The sequence below is a fragment of the Vipera ursinii genome, assembly GCF_947247035.1.
Source record: "Vipera ursinii genome assembly, chromosome: 3".
Lineage (NCBI taxonomy): Eukaryota > Metazoa > Chordata > Lepidosauria > Squamata > Viperidae > Vipera > Vipera ursinii.
Window position 1 is genome coordinate 37,907,485 of NC_139516.1, and position 23,271 is coordinate 37,930,755.

Here is a 23,271-nt window from a genome sequence, read left to right on the forward strand (position 1 = left end):
ATAGTATTCCTCTTTAAATTTCCAGTTTGTTTCTTTGTAAATATATACAGTACATATGTGAACACACACACACACACACACACACAAAATACACACATGGAGAGATTGCATTGCTGTTATATTCATTATACAGTATGCCTTGGATAGATTTTTAAAAAGCAGCAGTTTCTTCTGTTGTTTATGTCAGCTCTTCGTTTCCAGGACTTCTACAGTCACATAGCTGGGAGACTAGTGATGTCAAACAGCAAGATTAAAACATGGATGCTATGACCTGAACTTTGCAAAGCGGGGATCGGTGTAAGTCAATCTCCTTCACCTCGACGTGTTGGAACTGCAAATTCCAGAACTTCTGGTCAGCTTGATTGTCAAAGCATCAGCAATCTCCAGTAAGTTTTGGGATAATACCTCCACATCCCTTTTTTTGTGGGTTAGAGCAGAGGTCCCCAACCTTTTGGGTGCCAGGGACCAGTTTTGTGGAGAGAGGTTTTTCCATGGACTGGAGGCTGTGAGGCTTTGTGTGCTGCCTGCATCTCGCAGATGGGACTTTGCGTGTTTGTGTGGACCGGTTGCTGGCATGCCATGGCCTGGTACTGGTCCACGGACCGGGGGTTGGGGACCCCTGTGTTAAAAGATTGGGGACCTCTGGGATAGAGCATCAAGTATAGTATTTTGCATTGAGAAACTGTAAGAGGAAAGAGTAAATGGCCCAGTCTTGTGCCTAGCTCTTGAATCAGATGCAAAGAAGAGAGAAGGACAGGAACATAGCAGTTCACAGAATAGCACATCAGGCAAATGAATACTGATTTTTCTTGCTGTATGTTTTAAGTTTTCAAATTGCATAGGATATGGCAAAGCCTTGTCAAAATTTTGCAGCTACAGTATATATCTGGATTCTTTTTTTAAAAAAAAGTCTTTTAAATGTGTCTTTTCCTTTTACACATTCATTAAAAACTTCTTTCTTCCCACGTTAGAAATCCCTCTTCACTGATGTTCTGCTGTATCCAGCACTCTTTTCTAAGCTGTGCCAGACATTATAGTTAGGAGGTTGGGGCAAAATAGAGCTTGTTTCAGCAGATCACAAGGTCAAGAAACATTAATATATTTTCCTGCTTATCAGCAGCTCCTGTGTTATAGTTTGTTGTGCTGGAAGACACAAGAGGGCACTGTGGGCCAGAGCAGTCTACCGAAGGAAAAGATGATGCTATCCTACATTGGCAATTGTAATGCTTACTTTAACGTGTGATAAAGACAGTCTCCAAACAAATTTAGACTGATGGTTGCATTAATTGTCTAGTGTCAGCAGGTTAGAAAATTATGTAGGCAAAAAATAGCTGTGCTTGGGGTGGGTGGAAGAATGTCTTACCCAGGAGAACTTGTTTCTAGGAAAAAGGAAACAATGGTTCAGGATTACTAGAGTGAGAAAGAAGCAGTTGTTTCACTCCTTCACAGTATCGTTAATAGCGAACATTTAGAGCAGGAAATAATAATTAAGGTTGTTGAACTATTTCATGTAATTGAAATAGTTTTCAATTGCTGAAAAGTAGGATAACTAGCTGCAAGGTATTTTTTATTTCCAGAAAATGAATTGAGAAATTCATATACATTGGTCAATCTCCTATATTTTCCTTTAAAATGTCGACTTAAAATTTGACCTTTCTCCAAAGAGTTGAGGAGTGTAAAGAATGAGTGTTCTTGTGTCGCATGCTATATTCCTCTTGATTGTATTCATGTTTATGATCCATGATAATCCATTCTTCTTTCCACATATGATATAGGCTGGTGCTCATGACTGTAATAGAGCCCAGGTGAAGCTTCCCACCCATTCTTCTTTCATGGCAGATTCACAGAATCATCTGCCATTTTGCAGAGGGGAGGAGGAAGAGAGACCCATGCATGGCAAACAAATCTGCCCCCTGGAGGGAAGAGGGATCACCCAGTAGACCTCCAAGTCATTCCCTTCTTCATCCCTCATCACCCTCTGGCCATTAAGAGATGTCAGTTTTTGGCCTTAGTTCCAAAGCATTCAATAGCTACTTACCTTTCAGGCTTTGCCACAAGCCAACTGGACAGAGGGGGCAGAGGGAGGTAAGAAAGAGGGCAGTGATATGCACTTCTCATCTTAGCTTGTGCCAGGCAACCTACAGATTTCTGAGAAGGGTAGTTGGACATTGCAATTACATAATCATGGCTAATCATGATGTTACTTCAGTGGCCAAGACTTTGTGAATAGGACTGGTATAAAGATTCTTGAAATTTCAATTCCACTGCATTGTAGGTCTGAGATTTTGGACACATTCTTTAAGTTAATCCAATTGAAACGGCTTAATTCAAAAATTGTCCTACGATGTAATATTTTCCCCAATTGAAAATATTACATCATAATATTATCCAAGGACAAACAGGCAAGAGGATTTAGTGTTATATAAATTAATCTTTGGTTTCAGGTGAGAATATTAAGTGCACATCATTATAATTTGTCCTTTAAAGAATCAGCTATTTAGAAATTAGATGCTTTTTATTCACATGACCAACTTGTAAAGATTTTGTTGGACCTTACGTGTTGCTAGAAGTCATAGGGTTTCTGTTGCTCTCCTCATTGCTGTTCCTATCCTGCCTCTCTTTCCACAGCTCCATATTGCTTCAGTTACCTGAATTCTCCCAAGGTAAATGTGTGGCAAAGCCTAATAGCTTTTATATAGTTTGCTATTTTAACACTGGTACTCCTAAACACAGTTCAAGGTAGTTACTCTTATGGGCAGGGGATGAGAAGAAGATAACATCACACAGGTAAAGCAGAAAAAAGGTGTTGCTAAGGCATATTAGTACTATGGTTAAAGACAAGTAGGGAGAGCTCCTATACGTGTATTTATAACATGTTATACTCTTCACTGGATGATCGTCACATTTTAAAGTTAGGATGGGGGCAGTAATAGGAGAAAGGAAATTTCAGATGTAAAATGCCCTGTTACATTTTAGTTACGAGAAAATACTGTTCTATCTGTTGAACTCTCTTGGCATTTCAAATTTCACTAGTTTTTAATATGCTGCACCTTTTATGCTGAGTATTGTTGACTTTGTTACTTGGAATTGCTGTTAATGTTTGCAGCATATTAATTTTGCATTTGGTTGTTGAGTTGTAGAATATGTTCCATATTGTTCTATACTGGTTTATGACCACATGAGATGTGCTGGGAGTTTTTGTGAACTGAAAGGTGGCTTATAAATATTTAAAACACTTATAAAATAATAGAGTACCATTATAATAATATTAGAAGAACAATACATGCAACACAGTTGCATCATATTATCAAAATGCTTAGTATAAATGTTATTGCAACAAACAAAATGAAACAATACTGTATACAAATTAAAACCTGAATTTTAATCTTGGCACCCAGGAGTGAGATCTGACGCTTCTAATGTGTGGGAAGTCTATACTCTCACACCTGTTTAACCTTGTTATTGTTATCACCACCACCACCACCATGAGGCACTACCTTGATGTGGTTGTGGGGCTTGTGTGTTCTGAGGAAGATGAGAGTTATGCCAGAACTTCAACCATCATGAACACAACTCATCAGAGGAGCCAGATGAAGAGTGTCTCTCCCAAAAACAATATGGTGAGAGGTAACTTATAGAAACCTATAGAGGATTGGTTGTCACCTGAATCAACAAAAGATTCATTGGTAAAAGCAATGCAATGGTGTTATCAAAGGGTGTGCATTTTGCTATGTGAAATGCTATATTTTAGAAATTGATGGTCTAGATTCCCATTGGCAATATTAAGTACTTAAATCAGATTTTAATAATATTTTCTGGGCAAGTTACACTTTTGTAGTTAAACATGTCTAATAATGAAAAATTGACATGTAACCAGAAGACTCTAAATTTTTTCCCATATGTTATTTAAAATAAATCAGGAAATGTATACATTTATAGCTTAATAAATCCTGTACAATATTTTTAAGCAAAAAAGAGGGTTCCCCTCAGGGCTGTGTCCTAAGTCCGCTGCTGTTCACCCTGTTGACTCATGACTGTTGTGCTAGGTTTACCACCAACCATATTGTGAAGTTCGCAGATGATACAACAGTAGTGGGCCTTATTCATGATGACAGTGTGGAAGCTTACCACAAGGAGATTGAGGGGTTGGTGAACTGGTGTAAGGAAAACAGCCTAGTTTTAAATACCAGAAAAACCAAAGAGATCATTGTCAATTTCAGAAAAGGCAGGCACAGACACACTTCTCTGTGCATTAATGATTCACCTGTGGAGATGGTTATCAGCATCAAATTACTGGGTGTGCAGCTAACAAGTAGGCTGGCTTGGTCACTCAACAGCGCCTGCACTTTCTGCATCACATGAGAAAAGCTCATCTTCCTTCCCCTGCCCTAACCATTTTCTACAGGGGGACGATTGAGAGCATCCTTTCATACAGCACACAGTCTGGTTTGGAAGCATCACTGCTTCAGACAGGAAGGAGGTGCAGACAGTGGTGAGGATGGCCAAAAAGATCATTGGCAGTTCCCTCCCTCATATCCAGGACATAGCACAGAAGCGTTGTTTGAACTGGGTCCATAAGATTATCTGGGACACTACTCATCCTCTTCACAACCTGCTTTCTTTGTTACCTTCTGGGAGGAGGCTTCGTGGTATTCATAGTAGAACATCCAGATTCAGCCATAGTTTCATTCCATACAGCATTAACCTTGTGAACTCCAGGCTTCCTCCTTCCATTATATATTCAAGATGGACAGTATTTAATATTTTATTGTTATATATATGTAGGGGTGTGGGTCTATACATATGTTGTATATAATATGTTTCAGGTGTGTGTCATGTATGTGTTTCACTTTGAGAGTGGGCAACTAAATTTCATTTTTGATGTGTGCCATTGTGCTCACAGTAAAAATGACAATAAAGATTATCTTGTCTTATCTTATAAAGGAAAGTCAACAATACTCACTGTATATGTATAATTCTACAGAACTGTGGATAATTCCACAGGTACCAGGAGTCAAAACCAACCTTCCTTCCTTCCTTCCTTCCTTCCTTCCTTCCTTCCTTCCTTCCTTCCTTCCTTCCTTCCTTCCTCACTCCCTTTTTTGAACTCTGTGTGACTTAAAACAGGGGCCCCAACCACTGGTCCACAGCATGCCAGCAAGTGGGCCGCACAAACAAGCAGAGCTCCATCCTCGGGATACCGGCAGTATTCAAAAGCACACCCCCTCTGATCCATGGAAAAACCTTTCTCCATGGCACCAGTCCCTGGTGCCCAAAAGATTGGGGACCTATGACTTACAATATTAAAATCAGAAGATTAAAACCAAAAATATATACAATTCTAGTCGAAAAGCCCAACATGACTTTCTGGTCAGCATACAGTAATATTACTCATTCCAATTGGGTATTCCTTTTAATACTTACTTATTTATTTATTTATTTATTTATTTATTTATTTATTTATTTATTTATTTATTTATTTATTTATTTTATATCCTGCCTTTATTATTTTTACATATAACTCAAGGTGATGAATACAAACAATACTCCTTCCTCCTATTTTTCATACAAGAACAACCTTATGAGATGTGTTGGGCCGAGAGAGAGTGACTGGCCCAAAGTCACCCAGTTGGTTTTCATGCCTAAGGCAGGACTTGAACTCATGGTCTCCCAATTTCTTACTTACCTTAACCACTAGACCAAATGTTTTATTGCTCTCTGTAAATATAGTAAAGAGAGGGCATTCTGGATATCTGGGAGGAATGGAGTTATCATTGAGTCCAGAGTTCTGAAATTGGCATTTTCCTTCGGATTCTCAGCAACCTAGCTTTTTCAGACCTTACTTGATGGACTGATGAAACTTGGAGAAGGATCACAGAGGTGTGCAGACATACATGATCCATGAGCCATTTTATGAACTTACAGCTATAACTGTGCTATGGTTATTGTTATTTAGATATCAATTCTATAGAGAGATCTGAGAAACGTAGGGGTCACTTTGAGCTTGTACAACTAAGATAGCTGTCTTAAGAACAAGGATGAATAAGATGTCTGGTGCAAGGGCAGCATGGTTCTTAAAAAGCATATTGGAGCTGTATGCTAGTAATTGGGGAGACCACAGCCAACAATGGCTAGAACCATTCCACTTTTGATACATCTTTTCTAAAAATGTCCTTATGAGTTTTACACAGCAATGACTTTATAAATTAGACTTTATAGACACCAATGAAGATTGTTCTAAAACATCAGGGCAACATGGAGGCATGCGACTTTTTAAAATAACCATCTGAGGTTGGTTAGAATTAGTCACTTCCTCCTAACACTGATGTTGAGATGTTAAATTACCAATAAATGGAGATTCTTTTAAAGTTGTATTGCAAACAACTTGTATAGTATTGCATTGGACTGGTTGCTGATGAAAAACATGCTCCTGTTACAGGCTTGGGAGCCTTGGTGGGCCTTTCTTTAGAAAAACAGGTAAGACTTTAATGTGGATGGTGGGGATGTGGATTCCGAGCCTCTGGAGATAGTCCCTGGGAAAAAAAGTCAATGCAGGATGGAGGATGTTTTCCTGGAAGCTGAGGTTCTTCATCTTGTTTTGGAATCAGGGTTGAAATTCATCTTGTTTTGGAATTTCAGGGTTGAAATTCATTAGTAGTATTCTTAATGTCAGTCCAATGGGCAATTTTCGATGGTCACTTGAATTTTTCCTATGCTGTTGTGAAGTTACATTAGCTCAGATGAGCCTGCATTGCCTAGATCTGGCTGAATGTATAAGAACAAGAGCCAAAATTTATGGCAGGCTATAGCTTTGAGCTACATATAGACGCTGGAGTCCAGAAATGACTTCATTGCCTTGAAAAGAAATCTCATCATCTCTCCTTCTGTGTACTGGACACACACATACAATGCTATCTCTATTCATCTTCATAGACCAGAAGTTTAATAGCAGACCCTGATGCAGAAAACTCCTGTTTCCAAGATAGAAACAGATGATAAAAACGATAAATCATTTCCAAAGAGTTATGATAATGGATTATTGATTAATAGAAGAGGGCAAAGAAAACGCAGAACATGATGGAGGTCATAAATCCTGTAAATTAGTTAACCCTTGCTGCCCTTAAAAACTCTAAAACCTATATGGTCATTTTAGGAAGAGGCAGAATTCCTTAGGATTAATATTTGGAAACAAAAGGCATTATTGAATCTGAGAACGTTGAATATCTGTCCTTCATCTTAAGTTTTTGAACTGCTTATCCCATGCAATTATTTCAATAGACACCTCAACATTCAAGAAATTATAAGATTTAAGTGAATTGCAGGACATTGTGTAATGTCTAAAAGTACTCCTGGTGTCAAGGTTGAATCAGGACGGTTAATACCTGGTTAGCTTAACCACATTTCATTTAACTAATCTTCATACTCTTCATATAACACTTGTGTCTTCCTCCCAAAAATTACAGGTTCAATTTTGTTCTTTTTTCCATTCTTCTAATGTAAAATTTGTGTATTCTTATATAACCTAATTTCTGTTTGTTCAGTTTGCTAACAAGTCAGATGTCACTGAAAAGTCAATTCCATTGAATTTTAAATACATAGTTTCTTGCCATATCACAGATTAATAAAGTTTTGAAATGAATAGTTGCAATGAATCACAAGCTTTGATTTTAAAAGTTTGAAGGAATGTCTATGGAGATTCTTAGTCATCCAGGTCATGGTTGTCACAAAGGTGTTTTTGCAAAAGGTGTTTTTTTCTTTGAAAAGGTTTCACTTCTCATCTATGAAGCTTCTTCAGTTTGTTTGGAGGCCTTTAAAAAGGAAAACACAGTATCTCTGTGTCTGTCTGTCTGTCTGTCTGTCTGTCTGCCTGCCTGCCTGCCTGCCTATCTATCTATCTATCTATCTATCTATCTATCTATCTATCTATCTATCTATCTATCTATCTATCTATCTATCTATCTATCTATCTATCTATCCATCCATCCATCCATCCATCCATCCATCCATCCATCCATCCATCCATCTATCTATCTATCTATCTATCTATCTATCTATCTATCTATCTATCTATCTATCTATCTATCTATCTATCTATCTATCGATCAATCTCTAGGATGGGATAGGATAAGCTGGATTTACATTCAGCTTCTTGGAAGGGGTACACAATATTTTATTTGATTTATTAAATTTATATGCCACCCATCTCACTCTACAAATCAATTCTGGGTGTCTTACAATTAAAAATATAAATGTTTAAAGTATTTTAAAATTAACAACTATAAATGCAAACTAAAAAAATTGAAAGCAAAGATGGTACATACTCCTGTCTCCAGATTTTTCTCTTCACAAAGAGGCATTTATTAGGACCTGATCCAGAATTCTATTCCTCTACTGGAAGCTAGCAGAAGGCAGATAGGCTGGGATCCAGCCCCTGAGGAGACAGCTCGCTTCACCAATAACAGCTCCATCTATTTCTTCAAGACTGTGTAGGATAACATATGTTCCCACTGAAAGAAATGCTTTCCTTATTTGTCTTTTGGTTTCAGGGCTCATGTCAATCATTCTTCTTCTTCTCCTCCCTCTGGAAAAAAAAGTTCAGTGTCCTTTTGTAGAATTTTCAGTATTTTCATTTAATTTATTTATCCAGTATAACACTTACTTTTCTACTTAGATAAAAGTTTAAAATAGCTCATAATAATGGAATAAAATACATGCTTAAGATTTGTCCTCTTTCCTCTCCTAGCAATCTCTTGGTTTGCAAATCACCAGACAAATGTATATATGTGTGTGTACTAAAATATGGATAAGGTAGAAATTTATTTCCTTTTCCTGTGGAAAGAGTGATAGGGATTTTTTTATTATATAGCTGGTAGTAGCTTACAGTTTGAATAGTTGTTGAATGATGGTTTTTCTGATCTCCTCTTGGACAATGGTATTGAGAAAGATGGTCTCATATTCTTTGTTCACGTTAACATTGCAATCATGCAGACATGACAATGCTTGGTGTGTTTTTATGTCAGCAGAAATAAAAGTTGTGGTCATATTTGTGCTGGTAACAATACAGATAGTCCTAGACTTGCCATCATTTGTTCATCAACCATTCAAAATTATGACAGCGCTGATTGAAGGGTGTTATGATCCTTGCCCAAACTTGCAACCATTGCAGCTGTCCTCAGTCATATGATAAAAATTTCGGTGCTTGTCAGGGCACCCTCCCACCACAGAGGCACTGCAATTCTCCCACTAATTTGTCTCCCCTTCATTTAGGCTACCCTGAACAGCAGCACTCAGTGGCAGTGCTGAGGCTGGACCTGAAGTTGAGGATCAGGGCATTCAGCAGCATCAGTTGCCACCACCCCAGACCTCAACTTCAACCCTAGTGCTGCTGTTAAGAAATGCTACCTCCTCCAAGGGGCACAAGCCTTGGGCATCAGCATGATTTGCTCTCTGATACAGTGCTGCCCATAATTTGCCACCCGTGTAGTTTTCTCCTTCTATTGACAGGCTTCTGTGGTCTATCTGAGGCAGCTTTGGGTTGCATGAGACCTTATTTCTTGAAGGGGATTTGGAGCATGTTCTTGTGCAACCACTGGAGCCTCTGAAAAACATGTAAAAATGGGGCTTGCTCTCAGATGGCCTCTGGAGCCTCTGAAAGCCTTGCAAGAGGAATGCACTCTCTTTGGCTTCCAGAGCATCCAGAAACCATGCAAGAATGGGGCCTGCTCTTATGTGACCTCTTTAGACTCTAGAAGCTATGCAAGAGCACACCCTATTCTCGCATATTCTGTAGGCTTCAGAAGCTGCTACAGGAAAAAAGACTCTAGTTGGCACTTGTCAACAGAAGAACAAAACCATCTGAAGGTAAGTAGCACACACCTGATCCTGGAGAGCACAGGAATTTGCCCATAGGGGCAATTACACCATTCTGCAAGGCTTGTGCACCTTGGAGAATGGTACAAGGTGACATTTCTAAGTGGCAATTGCAGTTTTAGGGCTGAAATCAAGGCCTGTGGTGGTGATAGCTGGCTGAGACCACTGATGGCCATGGGCCTCTACTTCAGGCCCAGCCTCAACACTTCCAGCAATTGCTTCTGTGTAGGGGATGCCTCAGGGAGTTGAAAAGGCCCTGTAATTCTTAGCTATATGTAAGCTTTGGGCACGATGCAATGCGAGCCCAGGGCTACAATAGAAAGTGAACCTGGGTCTGTGCTGGGCCTCCCCCATCCCTCTGAGGCACCACGTGTTCTGCTTAATGACCCACACAGCTACTTAATAACAGCAACTGGCAGAACCAGGATTGCAGTTGTTGATCAAAGCAGTCATGTGATACTTTGCTTAACAACTACAATGCCGTATAGCCAAAATTCTGGGCTCAATTGGGGGTCATAAATTGAGCATTGCCTGTATCAGAATGCAGTATGAAATTACGTCTACAAAACTCACCATCAGATTTTGCAAACAAATTAAAAACCCAAAGTTGTTCTAGGAGGGACATAGGGGATTTTTAAATATATAAATATGATATATATCTTAAAAGTTTAAACTAATCTAACTATTCCAACTAATTCATTCTTATGTTTTCCCTGTTCTTCTTCTCTCTTGCCAAGCTGCCTATATTCTGAAATTTTATTGGCATTTTACTTCTCTCATTTCATCTCTCTTCACAACCTATGATAAACGTTTGAAATTCATTTGCCTAACCCACTGCTGTAGGCTACAATTTTAAACTATCTCCTGTTTGCATATGTTGAAATATGGTAGAATGGCAGAATACCTCCTACCACTGCAATTAATAGCAAGCTAACCAACAGTAAGGCATTGATTTGTGCTTAGCATTTAAAAGGTGCCAATATTTTTCTTCTTTAAAATTTGTTTTGGTAGTTCTCCTTTCCTTACCTTACATATCTTCTCATTAATTCTAGCAAAGTCACCACCTCCAAATAAAAGATACCTTGTTTCTGCAGCAGTTTGAACAATTGAGATAATTCATGTTATTTGTATAAATGTACTATATGCCATGCAAGCTATACAGACGATGTAAATTTACAAAAAAAAATTAAATTTGCATTCAAAGAGATATTTCATTCCAGTGGTGACTTTCTCCCATGAAAATCAAGGTTTTACTGTGATTGAAAAATTGCATTTCAGTTACTATTACTAGGATAGCTATCCCTTGATCACTATTTGCATTGGAGTTTCCTGCAACATGGTTGTACTGCATAGATTCAAATATGTTGAAAAAAACCTCTTTTTGTTTTAGTATTTAAAATCTGGAGTTTGGGATTATGTATTCAATTGCATGTGTTGTATTCACAAACCTCTAGGCAACTTGCTATTGTAATAAATTACAATACCAATATAATTATCAAAACATAACAATAATGAATATATGCAAAAATGGAATGTTTAAGATATACACAATTGCATAATTGATGAAGCATACAGTGTGTGTGTGTGTTTATTTATTTAAATGATTTCTATGACCAACCATCTCATAACAGTGACTCTAGGTGGCTTACAAGGATTAAAAGAACAATAACAGCATATAACTCGGGTTTCCCAAGGCTAAAACAATAAATTCTAAAGCATAAATTAGAAGACGTGACTGAGTACGGACATTTATTATAGTTAAAAGAACCTTTTACAGTACTGTGAATGTCAATATGCATCAGGCAGAAATCTACGATGTGTATCTGTTGAAAATGGTATTAATGGATTTTGGGACTTGGTCAATTTCTGCCTGCACAAATTCTGAAGTAACAGGCACTATTAAGAATAATAGGAATTATGCAAAGATAGATAAGACACAAGCTGTTAATATTTCCACATTTGCACTTAAATGCAGCACAAAGATACTACAGTAGCATCTTTCTTTCTGCTGTATCTCCATGCTACTTTCATCACATTTTCAGTATGTAAGAGAGATAGCTTCATGGTATCTTTTATTGCATGGCACAAAATTGGCATTTTCCTCCTCAGTTTTCCTCCAAATCAACAAACCCATGAAAAGGTGTAGAGTCATAACCATCTTCTAGAGTTTTTGAGACATGCCCAGACATCTCCTGCATATGACCTTGAAGATAAATAGCATTTCACCTCATCTGCAGGAAAGGTTAATTAGCCTGCAATTCTTAGAAACAAACCAAAGATTAGAGTAGAACAAATATGGAGTCAATAACTAGAAGAAATATTATATGTTATTATTGTATTAATACTGGCTTATTAGATTTTATCTGATATTGGAATGGATATATGGCAAATGACTTTTTTTACTGAATGTATTAAATGTATGATACAATTAATTAAAGAATAAAGCTATTTCCTTCCTTCCTTCCTTCCTTCCTTCCTTCCTTCCTTCCTTCCTTCCTTCCTTCCTTCTTTTCATAGAGGAGTTTGGTTCATGCAACATAATAGACTATGATAGAATTGGCAGTTGTGGTTTAGTGCACTATAGGAATCCAATTATTCATATGTTGTATAAGCTAGGCCATTTTTTGGCATAATATAGTTTATTAGTTTGCACATTGTATATTATGTGAATAGCAATGTCATTTTTAAAGTACATCAATATAAATATTAATGCATAAGGAATTGGAAAATATGGCAAGTTCACCATCAAACTAATGGCTGTACTTGGCAATAATTGGACTCTAAACTAGCCTAAACAGAGACAGGTTGGGCTAAGAGTTACAGGTCTAGGACAACTTGCTGTGGCCAACTCACTATGACCAGCTCACTGTAGCCAACTTGCTGCAGGACAACTTGCCATGGAACAATTCAATGATGTATTAATTGTTTTATTCAGGTACTTTTATTATTGGTGACCACGTTTTTGTCAAAATTATTCTAACTCTTGTATTTCTGGATTGACTTTCTTTATTTTATTATTATTGGCCACAGTTCTGTCAAAATTAATTTAACTTTTGTATTTGTTGAATTTTCCCATGGTGAGTTGTCCCATGGTGAGCTGGCTGGGGTGAGTTGTCCTATGGTGAATTTTTTGTGGTGAGTTAGTTGTGGTGAGTTGGCCACAGTGAGTGAACCATGATGACTTAGCCTTGGTGAGTTGTCCCATTCTGGAGAGTTATGGCATTATCTGGAGGAGGTAACTCATCCCTCTGATTAAACTGTTTCTTAAACAAAAAAAAGTTAATCCATTTTAATATATTTGTTCATTTGATATAAGGCTTCGGAAAGATAACAATCTATTAACTATATCTCATTTACTGATGATTAAACCTTCAAATTGGGCAATTTAATAATGCCATTCCTGAAAAATGCTCAATGGGGAAATGTCATTAAATTATAAAGTTGGAAGGGCTCAATTAGATTAACAATTCCAACCCCATGGATTCCATTCATTGTAAAGTTCCAATTTAATGCATCACTGATATCCAACAAACGATATTCAAATTTTCCTTGAACATATTCAAGCAAAGAGGGCTTACTCCCTCCATTTGATAACTGGTTGAACTACTCCTTATGGTGTGTAGAACTGGGTAATTTTCCAATTTCTATTCATTTTATCCAACATTGCTTATGATATATCTTATGATGTAGATTAAATAATCTGTGCTCCTTCCCATTTCTGAACCATTTAATTGCTCCAGATTTTTATTTAACTCTTGCTGCCTCCTTCATTCTACTATGTTTTTTAATAGGTAGATGAAATGGTCTGGTATATCCATGTTTTTAAGGGTTATCTATGATTTGTTGTGGTCTATAAGTCTATACATTAAAGAAATCTTAGTATAATCAATACCATTGATGTATAACATGTATAGAAGTTCCATTCAATGATGCCAGCTAAATGTTGAAACGGCTTGGTCATACAGTACTATTAACGAATCAAAATTATATATTAGGGGAACCTAAAAAATGGTCTGAAAGTTTTGTTATTTTCACACTCATACTGCTATTTTGTTGGAGATTTACTTATTCCAACAAAGGAGGCTGTCCTTTTATCCATTATCTAGTCCATGTAGAAAGAAAAATGCATCTGCTATATTTTTTTTATCTATGTCTGTAACCAACCCTAACTTTACAGTATTATTTCCAAAATGATCAGAGAGGTGAGAGGGAATAACATTCACAAATATTTCATCTTTCAGATACCAAGCCAATATGAAAAGGATATTTGTGATCAGCACATAAAGGTCAATCAGATTAAAAAAAAATGTCCAGAGACAAGAGTAAGATTTGGTAAATAAATTAGGAACCAGAAATGTACTGAACAGAATGAAATGAATTCAAATGTCAATGAACAGCTAGAGAGTTTAGCAGTACAAATCACTGCTCCAAGTTTACCGTTGCAGTGGAGATGATATTTTCAAAGGCAGGAACCCTGAAGGCAGGAAGCTTCTGATGTAGGTAGGCAACTTGTAATATTTTCTGGTTTTCAGATATTCTGAAATATATATTTTTCCAAGCCCTTTTGTCCCCTTAAAAACCCTCTGCTTTGTATTTTGTGTGCTGTGAACTGTATCCTGGAACAACTGCAGTCGTGAAGATCATCTCGGTGGAGAAAAGGTGACAGAAACCACGTGAACTCGCCTCTTATCCTTTTTGTACCTTTCCACAAAACTTTCTTTCCCTTTGATACAATCTCCTGGTTTCCTTGCCTTCCTGGTATTATTAAGCTGGTCGTTATATCTTGGTATCAATGTCCCAAATAATTGCAATCTTTTCCTCTCTCCTGTTTATCAATTCTTTCCTTTTCAGTTTAATATTTTCCAGATATTAGATTAGAATTCGGTATATTGCAATAGTGGCGAATATCTGTAGCTTGGGTGTAGGAGGAAGGTTTGTTCTCTAAGCTTGAGGGTTGGTTTCTGAATGTTTCGTTACCAGGCTAGCTGACATCTTTGGCGATGTGGGTAATGGAATGTTTGGAAACCAATCCTCAAGCTCAGAGAACGAAACTTCACCCTAATTCTGTGTATACCTAAAAATGAGTCGTCATTATCTTCATCATCATCATCACCAACATTTTCCAAGATAGTTACTGCTTTTGTTGTTCTTGTCAAAAGATCTTAAGACCTTAATTATTTGTCACAGAAGGCAGATAGGAAGTTTGTCTTACAAGCAAGGCATACGTTCACCTGATTTCTAGGTAATGGAATATTTGGCTTGTATCACCCTCCTAAAGCAACCCCAGAGATACTACTGCTATAATTTTTCTGGCACCTTGTGAAGACAGTGTCATTTGTCCAAGCATTTAACTTGGTTTTACTGCTTCTGTTTTGCCTGCTAGCTTAATGGCACTAAAATCTTTAATCTTTTTGTTATATGAGAGAAGAGGTGTTGACTCATTCTTGTGCTCTTGTATTTTTATTATTGTAAACCACCCAGGAATCTGTCAGGATAACATGTGTGCTAAAAAATGTTTCATCACAGTTGCCAACTGACAACAGTAGTTTTGTCCAAGAGTTCAGGATGGATTTAAAAGCAGCAGTGCTTTTGGCAACAGCAGGAAAAAAAGAATGAGTTATTTTTAGAACAGTGGTGGAACCATATGTCCTTCTATAGGTTGTTGACTGGAATATCACCAGCCCTGTTCAAAACTATGGATGATGACAGTTGTGATATCCCTGGAAGGATTGGGATGTGTAGAGAAACAGTCTCAGAGAGACATAGTGAGGTATATGACCGCACAACATCAACAGGAAAGGGTTGTATCAATCAACTCCATGACACATGGGCTTCAAATTGGGGAGGGGGAGGAGAAAACACAGTATTGAAATCCGCCCTGTGACTGTTGTGCTTTCAGTTTCAAAAATAATTAGCCTTGAAAAAAGTGAAAATGTAAATAGGTTTGCATTCTACTCCCATAAAATGACCTGATCTGCTATTGGAAATAGAGCAAGGTAACAAAAAAAACCCATATTATATTATGAATACCTTTGCTTTCTTCCCAATTTCAGAGGTTTAGATTTTTCATACTTTCTCAATAACATTAATACTGAATTTAACATTTTAAAGAGATTTATACATACATCAAGGACTGTTTTTCATTCTGATAATAAATCAGTTGCCAGTGAAGAAATGTGTTTACATGCATTAATTTATTCAAACACATACAGTATTGTACTCTTCCTCAACATCTCCTATTCTCAAGTCATTTGGCAATTTGTTTAAAAAAACACAACAAAATAACAGCTCTTAAAGTATAAATGCATAACAGAAATGTATTTATTCTGTGTGTAGTCTCTGACCAGACATTGGCTAGTTCAGTTCACTTTTCTCCTTTTCTCCTATCCGAATTACCCATTTTCCCTATGTATATATGTGAACAAACATGAAGCAAATCCAGAAAGCTACTTTTAAAATAGGGAGCCAAACAGAAGGATTGTTTAATGATGATTTGATGATTTGAAGTAGAATTGTTGTGTCTGTAGATTAATTAAAGGGGCCTTCTAGAGCGGGAAGCTCTGAGTGCAATTATTGGCCGATGCAATTTAGGCGGGAGTTTCCGGGCTGGGGATTGGCCACTGTTTAAATGTAGCTGACTATATAAAGGAAAGTTAAACGGTTAATTGCCAGTTGACTTATGCTTGTGTTAATAAAAGTTCTTGCATTAAACCTCACAGTGTGGTCGTCTATCAGAACCTAACAATTGGCGACGAAGGTGGGATAGACGACTGATCGGTGAAGGAACGGCGAATTCAGCTGGCGCAAGGCGGGAAATTTAAACGCAGTCAACCGAAGTTCAACGCTGCCGAAATTTTTTTTTTTCTCCCAATGGCTCAAGTCGGCTCATTGAAAGAGTTCGACCCACAGTTTCCAGAGGACTGGGAAGAATATGTTGGCCAGGTCGAAGGGTTCCTGTTAGTAAACGGCATTACAGATGACAGGAAGAAAGCTGCGGCCTTGCTGACTATTAGCGGGACGCCAGTCTATAGGATCGCCGTCGGCCTGTGTCAGCCATTGCCAGTCTCAAGCGTCTCATATGCAGACTTGTTGGCTAAATTGAAGGTACACTTCATGCCAAAAAGGTCTGAATTATTTTGGAGACGGATTTTTGAAAAAAGGAATCAAAGACCTGGCGAATCAATTACACAGTTCGTGGCAGAGAGGCGGCTTTGAGGTGCAAATATGACAACCTCGAGATACGGATCCAAGATCGAGTGGTGCTTGGTTTGCGGGACGAGAACCTACAAAATCGAATCATCGCCAAACCCACGGGAGATCTACAGGAAGTCCTTGATGAACTATTAACTTACGAATCAACAGGAACGCGAGACCCCCCCCCGAAACAGCATGGGCTCCACAGCCGAAATCAATCTAGAAAGCCATGTGGACAGCGGGGAGGTGGACCAGCAATGGGAGACCGACATAGCTGAGATCTCCAGACGATTTGGTAAGATGGCAGCCAGACCACCGCGGACCGAAGCTCCTGACCAGGCCCGCAGACCACAACCACAAGCAGCGCAAAGAATGCCACAAGACAGCCTGCCCAGATCCAGAGACCTAGACACCAGATGTGGTAGCTGTGGGGGCAACCACCCCAGATCAACCTGCAGATTCCGCACAGCGAAATGCAGATCGTGTGGAAAGACTGGCCACATCCAGGCCATTTGCCGCAATCGGACACGAGACAACCGAATCCACGAATTGGACGTCTGGGCCGAAGGTAAGGTAACCCCCCGGGTGCATGGCATAGAGACCCTTAGACCTAGGGCACAACAATCCAACCGCGGGGAGGGGGCGAGAGTAAACCACATAAGACAACATAAAATAAATCACGTACTGAGGCCTAAATTAAAAATCATAGTCCAATTGCAAGGAATACCCTGCAAAATGGAGGTAGACTCAGGGGCCTCAGTATCAATAATTTCATTCGAAACCCTGAAATACATTGAACGGGAAAGCGGTCACAAAATTCCACTTAAACCGACAAGAATACAGCTAGCAGATTTCCAAAAATCCCCCATAAGCATTAAGGGAAAAGTCTCCATTAGAGTTAGTTATAAGGGGTTCAAGGGATCACTGGACCTATTAGTGACCGAAGGCCAAAGAACCAGTTTAGTAGGCCTTAATTGGTTCCCCGCTTTAGGAATTTGGGTAGGGGGAATAAATACAATTCAAAGTAAGACCCTCAAATCTGTTTGCGATGAATTCGCAGACGTATTTGATGGATCTTTAGGCAAATATAAAGGCCCCCCCATTAATTTTAATTTGGACCCCACTGTAAAACCGATTAGATTGAAGGCCCGGAGAGTACCTTTTGCCCTTAAACAAAAAATCGAGGCCGAGCTTGAGAAGCTTGTAGGCCAAGGCGTACTCGAACCGGTCGAAGGAGGCCTGTGGGAGACACCAATCGTCACACCCCTTAAACCTAATGGGGATGTGAGGATTTGTGCCGATTATAAGGCCACTCTAAATTTAGGAATGAAAAAGCACGCTTACCCGGTCCCTACGGTGAAGCAGGTCCTCGCGACGATCCAGGACGGCGCCATCTTTGCCAAGCTCGACTTGGCGCAGGCGTATTTACAGCTTACCGTGTCTAAGGAAGCCGCCGAGGCCCAAATGATTGTAACCCACAAGGGGGCGTTTCGAGTTCACAGGCTTCAATTTGGAATTGCAGCAGCTCCAGGCATCTTTCAAGAGGTGATGGAGAGGACCTTAAAGGGCATACCTGGTGTATGCCCTTACTTTGATGATGTCCTGATTGCTGGAAAAACTGAAGAAATATTAGCTGACCGATTGGAACAGGTACTGGGGAAATTTAGAGCTGCAGGACTTAAATTAAAAAGGGAAAAAATGTTTTATTGGAGTTAAATCAACAGAATTTTTAGGGTTTAGAATTGATGAGAAGGGCATTCACCCAACAATTGGAAAAATTAAAGCAATTAAATTGGCACCTGAAGCAAAGAACAAGGCTGAATTACAAGCCTTTTTAGGATTGGTCAATTTTTATCATACATTTTTGCCACATAAGGCTGCCATAGCTGAACCTTTACATAGACTCTTAGAAAAGAAAACTCCTTGGCAATGGCAGGAAAAACATAGAGCCAGTTTTCAAACTTTGAAGGACATTTTGTCTAGCCATTCCACTGTTACACACTTTATCGAAAATAAGCCAATCTATTTAGCGTGTGATGCTTCACCATATGGTGTGGGCGCTGTCATTAGCCACATGGATGACAAGGGCCAACAAAAGCCAATTGCTTATTACTCAAGAACACTTACAAAAGCCGAAAGAAATTATGCCCAAATTGACAGGGAAGCTTTAGCAATAGTGGCAGGTGTAAAAAAGTTCCATGATTACCTTTATGGTAGGAACTTTACCATTTACACTGACCACAAACCCCTATTGGGTCTGTTCACCACGGATAAGCAAACACCACAGATCATGTCCCCTAGAATGCTTAGGTGGTCCATATTCCTATCAGCATATTCATTCTCCCTAAAACACAGACCGGGAAAGGAAATGGGCCATGCAGATGCCTTAAGCAGGTTGCCACTAACAGACACAGAGAAGGATCCTGCTCCTGCGGGCCAGATTTTGTCATTACAAGAAATACCAGAGTGCCCACTAACTGCAAGGGACATAGCCATAGCCACTAAGAAAGATCTAACACTTAACAGAATTTTAGCATGGGTTCAAGGGGGATGGCCCAATAAGAATCCAGACCCCAAATTCACACCTTATTTTAGGAGGAAAGATGAATTATCATCTCATTTGGGATGTTTGTTGTGGGGCAGCAGAGTGGTGATTCCGGGGATCCATAGGAAGTTAGTATTAGCCGAATTACATGATAGCCACCCTGGAATTGTACGGATGAAGGCTCTTGCCAGAAGCCATTTGTGGTGGCCTGGCCTAGAAACTGCAATTGAAGAGTGCGTAGCGGGTTGTTACATTTGCCAACGATCTAGGCCAGAACAGGCTCACTCTACCAAACACAAATGGGAGACAGCTAGGAATCCATGGTCACGTATCCATATAGATTTCGCTGGCCCATTTCAAGGGCTAACATTCTTAGTTTTGGTAGACAGCTTCTCCCAGTGGTTGGAGGTTGTGCCTGTTAAAAACATGTCATCTGCCAAAACCATTCAGGTTTTAAGGGACCTCTTTGCCACCCATGGGTTACCTGACGTGATTGTCTCTGACAATGGGCCCCAATTCACCTCTGCTGAATTTCAGGATTTCCTGAAGGCCAATTGGATTAGGCACACGACTTCGGCACCCTTTCACCCGTCCACCAATGGCTTGGCAGAACGCAACGTCCGAACAACAAAAGACGCACTGAAACGCATCATCCGTGGCAACTGGCAACAGAGATTGGCACAATTCTTTCTGTCACAGCATACTACACCCTGCACAGCAACTGGGAAGAGCCCAGCAGAAATGAGGTGGGGAAGAAGATTAACAACAAAGCTGGACAGACTCCACCCTGACAGACTACCCACTGAAGCTGAGGCTGCTATACCAACACGGTCCCTCAACATTGGTGACTTAGTGTGGGCCAGGAATTATGGTCCGGGGGACAAATGGGTACCGGGAGTGGTCATTGATGTCACGGGGCCCTTGTCTTATTCTATTGAGGGGGAAGGGAATAGAGTAATTAAGAGACATATCGACCAATTAAGAAAAAGAGCCCCAGAAATTGAGATTGTAAAAAATGATGTGGGCCAATACACACAGGCTCAAGATGTCATACTTAATCCTGACCGCCTGAGTTCATCATTGACCAGGGACGGTGTGGGTGGAGTAGAAACACAATCCAGGCCACCAAATGTAGTACCTCAGCTGGACAATGATGACTGGGAGTTAATACCAAGGGGTAGCCCAAGTACATCGCATTCGGGTCCAGAACACCAACAAACCCAGCAACAACCAACTCAACAACAACAAAACACCAACATTGTGCCATCAGAGCCCTTGGCCCCAACCGCTGGGACAAGCACCAATTGCCAGACAGCAAATGAAACAATCACTAACAAAAGTAATAGATATCCTACCAGGGTTCACAAGCCTCCTTCATATCTGAGAGACTATGTTAATAAATAACATTAGTTAGGGGTGTTGTGTCTGTAGATTAATTAAAGGGGCCTTCTAGAGCGGGAAGCTCTGAGTGCAATTATTGGCCGATGCAATTTAGGTGGGAGTTTCCGGGCTGGGGATTGGCCACTGTTTAAATGTAGCTGACTATATAAAGGAAAGTTAAACGGTTAATTGCCAGTTGACTTATGCTTGTGTTAATAAAAGTTCTTGCATTAAACCTCACGGTGTGGTCGTCTATCAGAACCTAACAAGAATAATGGTTGATGGGCAAGGATTATGCATCCCAACCTCCAACTGCTTCTTTGCTCCAGTTATCTTGTTATACGCTGAAAAGAAAGAGAGGAGAGACTGCATAGATAATGCATTTCATTTAATATGTTGAATGTATAGCTTGGTTTCAACACTTGACTACAGAACAATATACAAAAAATGATGTTCTGGGGAAAAGAACAGCTGCTCTATGTATTTCACTGATTCTACCATTCTGACACAATATACTCTTAAAAATATCTTGTAGCTCAGCAATAAGGAATCTTTTACTTGAGTATCATTGTCTGGAATAGTGAGAACAGTAAAGATATAGTTACAATAAAATATCAATTGCTAAATTTCACAAGAGATTGCTAATTTCACAGCTGTGATTTTTCTGGTTCCCCTAGGCCAGGGGTCTTCAAACTTGGCCCTTTTATGACTTGTGCACTGCAACTCACAGAATTACTCAGCCAGGCATGCTGGCTGAGGAATTCTGGGAGTTGAAGTCCACAAGTCATAAAAGGGCCAAGTTTGAAGACCCCTGCCCTAGGCATTAGAAGTCAGTTGACTGAGAATTCTCTTTTGATGATTCTGCTATATTGTTTGATCACCACTTTATATTTATATATTGTATATGTTTAATGTTATATGGAGGGGGGTTGTTTTTTTTTAAATGCTATATACTGCCCAAAGTCACACTTTTTAAGTTGGGCAGCTTTTTAAATCATGTTAGTAAAATAAGTGATAGCTACAAATACTAAAATGTTATGAGATTTTCAGCCTTAAAAGACTTTACCCAATTTTTTTTAAAAATGCAAATTAACTTGTATTTAATTTTGGAACTCCTTGCATATCATTTAAGGCTGCTCTAGCTTCTTTGGTCACTGTGCTGCCAAGCTCTGCTAGCTGGATGCTATCCTGTTTATTTCTATTTCTTTATCCCCTTCTACCTAAGACAATTTAATCTTTTTCTTCATCTCACATGTAAATGACCTGATGTAAATGACCTTAAGTGCTATCAGGCATAGAGATCTGGTTGTGCCTAGCAGAGCCCAAAGAGTGACTATGCTGATTGTTGCTAGTGGTTCTTGGTACACCTTGGCTACTGATTCTGTTCTTGTATGGGGTTTTATATTGTTTTTTTATATATTTCTTGTATTATTTTTTAAAAATAGTTTGAATTGCTGTGAGCCATCTATAGTCATGTATTGAAATGGGCAGTAACAGCTTTTCAAGATAAATCAGGCTACATGACTAATGACATATGGATTACTACTACTTTTATTATAAAGCTGTAGTAAGGGGATCTTGCAAGTCTAAAAGTGTTTCCTCTCTTCCCCTCTCTTTATCTTTATGAGAATTAGGAAGGGGCTTGTCTAAGGTGTTTACTCATGTTATTTTCTTGGCCAGATTCAAGACCTATTTATCTGATCATTGCCTTGGTACCAGGTTGACATCATGTCCTTCAACATCATTCCCTTTTCCCACTACAAGCAACCATATAGACTGAAACAATGAATGATGAATAAAGCTACTTTGATTCTTGAGGGGAAATTTCAGAAGTGCATAACACACTCCCCCAGCCAATGGATGGTTCAAAAAAGACAGCTATTTGACAGTTCCATGCAAAGGCTGAAATATGTTGAAGTGAATTGTCCTACGCATTTTTTAAAAATAATAATGTTATTAGAAATTATAATTGCAACAATAAAAACTAATACAAATTTAAAAAGAGTAAAAAAATTAAATAGAAAGTACAAAAAAATGAAAAGAAAGAAAAAATAAGTAGTCAAGAGAAAGGAAAGAAATATATAAATAAATTACCTCTCCCTTCATCCCAAGATAAAAAAATGTGAGTTAGACAGCATCACCACCAAATGGATTCATAGTTGGCTGGCCGGCCGTAATCAGTATGTGGTCTTCAATGTAACTGCATCTACATGGTGGGAAGTCTGTAGTGGGGTGCCCCAGAGCTCTGTTCTGGGCTCAGTGCTTTTCAACATCTTCATCAA